Genomic DNA, 5,017 nt, shown 5'->3' on the forward strand with positions numbered 1-5,017 from the left:
GCTTGTGTGAAATTCAGTTATATTCTTGTATAAGAAACGATATGGTTGTGTCGCATGTGCAGTGATTTCATAAGCATTGGAGTTGGTAGTTGTAGGCACCACCCTGAAATTCATTCACGTCATTTGCTAGAGACTAGCAAAACGTTAGTTGGAGGGTGTGATTACGCGTCAAAACTGCGTAATTGGGCACTTAAACCCGATCTTTACGGCTTATATTTTTAATTAAATGTCCAAATTTGTCTGATATTTTAATAAAGTGCCATATTTATTATCCTTGAACTTTATTGCAGAATTTACGAATTTTTGGTATTTTTTTATTGCTGGAAAACTCCCAAGAATCAAAATCAACACCTGTTCGTATTTCATGCATAACTTTTCTATCCAAGTTTCGATCGAGATGATTCAAATTTCTAGAGAAAGAGAAAAGGATTATCTACAATTTCTGTGTTTTGAGTTTTGTGAGAAACGGGCTCCAGAAAGGTCAAATTTGGTGGTGAACAAAGAACAAAAGAAAATAAAAAAAAAAAGATAATAATCAAGTTGTGATGTGATTGGACTATCCGGATCCTAGGGCTTCTTCCCCCTCCCCTATTTATTTCTTTCTTTCCCTTCTCCCCAGGGGTGCTTCGCACCACTCTCTGCCCTCCTTCTCTATCTCCCTTTTGCTCCCTCTCTCACTCTCTTCTCTCCTCTGTTATTTCTCTCTTTCTCTTTCCCGAGCCCTCTCTTCTTCCTTCTTCCCCTATTCCTCTTCTTTCTCTTTTACTCTCTCCCTGCAACTTCACGAGCCCTCAGCACCATAGCACCACCATGAGCCAACCTGCTGCAACTCTCCCGGCACAGCAACTACCTAGGCCCCTCTGCCTGCTTCCAGCAACCACAGCAAGCAACACCATACACGCTTCTGCTGCCATACCAGCTAGCATGAGCCCCTCCTCTACAACCATCACACCAACAGCTAGAACCCGAGCACCACAGACAGCCACCAACCCGAGCAGCCGCTGCAACCAGCTGAAGCTCCGAGAGCTTTTCTCTCTCTCTCTCTCTCTCTCTCTCTCTCTCTCTCTCTTTTGTTATTTTTTTTTTCTCTTTCTTTTATTATTAATTCATCAGTGAATAGTGTTAAATTTTTATTTGAGTTTATTGGAATTTCTAGACTTCGAATATTATTTGGGGTATTTTATTATTATTGGATTTTAATTACTTAGTTATTCTCTTTCAGTTAAATTTTTATCATATATTAATTTAATATTTCGAGTTATTTAATTTATATAGTAAGGTTCGGTTTAGCTCCAAAAAGAAAAAAAAATTGTTTTTTTTTCGGTTTTCTAGAAATTAAATTAGTTGTCTTTCTCTTTTTAGAATTTAATTTTTAATTGAAGCTTGGCTTAGTTAGGGTCGGTTTGTTAAAGTTCGTTTTTTTTTCCCGTGTTATGTTATCATTGGAATGTTTTCTTTTTGTTGAAGTTCACGGTTGTGTTTAATTTGTGATTATGGTTCGAGTTCTTGATTGTTTTAAAGTTCCGGTCTTTATTGTGTATTTTGAATCTGATTGAGTTTTTATTGTGTGTTTTTAATTCCATCTTCTAGGTTACCAATTTTGATTAACGCATGTTTCAGTGTTTACTTGAGTAGATTAGGGTTTCCATCTCTGTTCATTAATTCTGTGCTTGTTAGGTTTAGGGTTTTTAATTGCATGTCATTTAATTTGCCAAAAGTGAAATCAAACAACCTTGAAATCCCGAATCTGAACCGAGTTCAGTGCATTTTTATTTTCGATTGGACGAACGTGAAATTTGAGATTAAAAGGCATTCCCTGATGAGACGATCTAGCTTTTGGGCTGAGTATTACACGACGTAACTCCTATACTTGGGATAGCTTCCGAGATGCTCATTTTTTGAGTGAGTCAACAGTTGACATAGTTACATTTCATTTCAGAATCATGGTAAATCAGATAGTTATATATAGAGATGTATTATATAGGATCAGACCCTGTTGGACCATACAGTTACAGAGCACGGTACCGTAGCTACAAACAGTTTACAAAGTGCAACCACCTATTCAGATAATGCGTGGTAGTAGGTCGATCCTATAGTGCCCTAGACGTGGACAGGCTCCCCATCAAATATGGGTTGAGGAGGGTAGATCAAAGCGAGAGAGTATAGTGGTTTACCCTAGTCAGCCAGCCAGGGTAGATCCCGCCTACATGCCGCACAACCCTGTCATGAGGGGTTAAATCATGACACACAATTATTCACAAAGAAGTTTTTAGTTATTATTATTATGTATATACAGATTTACAGGGACGAAAAGTATATTTATTTATATTAGAAGTATTTTGAGTAGAAACATAAATTACACATATGTTAAGCAACATAGAAATGGGGATGGTTTCTATTACTTGTACTGCGTTTACAGATTCAGTTATACATGATTATATAGCAACAGATTTTCATAATATTGTAACTCATTTGCCACACACTAGTAATAGCATATTTCGTCTTACTGAGCATTGGCTCATCCCAATTACTTTAACATTTTTCAGGTGATCCAGGTAAGTGAGCAGATCAGGCTAGCAGATAGGGGGGCCTCAGTATTGCCCTGATATTAGTGTGAGTATTTTTAGGAATGTTTTTCTATAGCCCTGACCAGTTGAGGATATTTTGAGGGAACAGTTATATATGTATGTTTTGGGAAACAATTTAGCACTCTGGTATTATATATAACTACGTATGTTTATGTTTATTTGATTTCTGCTTCTTGCTGCTTAGGGGTTTAATCCAGTATGGTATCAGAGCATGTTAATTGTCATAGTATAAAATTAAAAAAAAAAACACACACACACACACAGTTAAATAGCAAGTCGTTACATGCAGCATACCCACTAATCTGCGGATGTCCTTCCTCAGGCTCTTCTCCAACCTCCGAGTCTTCTCATACTCGTTTGAGATCAAACACGATGCGAGACAAGATAGCTTTATATACCGAGTAGCATTCCCCTGCACCATTATACTTCCCTGAGTCAGCACAGAAAAATCATCTGCCTTAGCATCGAGTGTGGAAGCCGGGAAGTATCTTTCAAAGAACACCTCCTTAAAATGGCTCTGAGTCATCTCCAAAGGACCAGCTCTCTGCTTCTCCAAACGACTCACCGTAATCCACCATCGTCCTGCCTCCCCAGACAGCTGGAAGGTAGCATAGGACCCTTTGCTTATTTGTGCAATGTAAGACCTCCAAAATCCTCTCGGTCTTCTCAACCCAATCCTTAGCTATCATTGGGTCGGTTCCTCCTAGGAACGTCGGAGGGTGCATGTGTGTGAACCTCTCAATGGTGCACCCCACAGCAGTAGGAGAGCGTTTGCGTCTCCTAACACTCTGCCCGATCTCCCGCATAACCTGGCTTGTCAACCCTCGAGGCAAAAAAGGAGACTCATCACTCGCAGTCTCCTCGGAGTCACTTCCCAGTTTGTTATCCTTGGGCTCCATTTTGGAAATACAATAGGAACCTATTAGTACTCCTACATCACGTACAGTTAACACAATTATCCACAACTAATCATGTTAACTACCACCTCATGGGTCCAGGTCTGTCCTATCACACCGACACGAATATCATCAATGGTTTGCCATGCTTTTACCGAAATCGTCATTCTAGGAAAAACACGAAACACGGCCGACAAGTCCATGTCTAGAAACAAAACAACCCTTGACCTACTCTACCCATTTCCAACATCCTATACTCTGGTATGTACACACAGCTATGCCTAACCAAGTCTACAAGACCTAAAAACCTGGTTAGCTCTAATACCAAGTTGTCATGCCCTGAACTCGGTAACGGGACCCAAGGGTGAATTAGTAACCTAACCTGTCCCTGTATCATACAATCATCAATGACACAGCACAATGAATGAGGGTACGACCCCGTGGGGTTCCCGTACACCCTATACACATTCATATATATTACAGATACACAGCGAAAAAAGGTCTTTATATATATATTTTGTACCATACCAGAGTCTATATAAAAGGAATCCAGGTTCCAAAATACAAAACATAAACCCGAGTGTTCGCCAAAACCACAAAAGACAACCCAGTACAGTCCTAGTACTTACCCAAGTACCTCTCACAGTACACCGACCACTACGCTCCAACCACAAGGACGCTAGTTCCGATTACTCGAAGGACCTAAAAAATATGTACGTACAGCAGGGGTGAGACGCCTCTCAGTAAGGCAGATCCAGGTCGGTGTGTGGCATCTGAGTTTTATCATGACATAAAACATACACAATTCAATGCAATTCTAGTATTTTCACAAAACAGTTCCAGTACAATGCATTCACGCGCACACACATGATCAAGCAACCAGATATCGTCACACCTTTCGGCTCGAAGTCGGCCCGTATTACACGGCATTCTCGGCACATGGCGTAGCCCCAAGCTCCCATGGCATCGTACAGGTACAACTGGTGGATCCACACCCTTTGGTTATCAGCCCATAAGGCTCACGCCCTCGGATATAGAGCTGGACACTCTTTCCACACATGGCAGGCGATATTTCACACCCTCAAATATAGAGTCAGACACTCTTTTAGTACCTGGAACAATTCGGAACCCCGTTCCTATTACTTTTCAACAAAACACAATCATGCATGTTTATATAACCAAACAAACCACACCCATTTAGTAATCCAAAATCATGATTTTCCAAACATATAAAGTTTAAACAAGTCAAGGCATGGTCATCCCTATAACACAATATATATCACAATATATTTACAGTTTTCCAACAAAACCAGAGATGCAACCCAATGCCCCTTTTTCCCAAAACTGCAACATGAAAAACCCATAACTTTATCGGTTAGATTTCCCCAAATGAGTAACCAAAACACACATAGGACTGTGAACCACAATTCTATTGAGTCTGATTTCGAAAGTAATCGACATAAACAAAATTCCCTTACCTTTCCCCAAAAATCCAAACCCGAACTCTACGGCCCCTAAACAGCAAACCGAGTT

Source organism: Malania oleifera, chromosome 1 (genome assembly GCF_029873635.1).
Source record: "Malania oleifera isolate guangnan ecotype guangnan chromosome 1, ASM2987363v1, whole genome shotgun sequence".
Lineage (NCBI taxonomy): Eukaryota > Viridiplantae > Streptophyta > Magnoliopsida > Santalales > Ximeniaceae > Malania > Malania oleifera.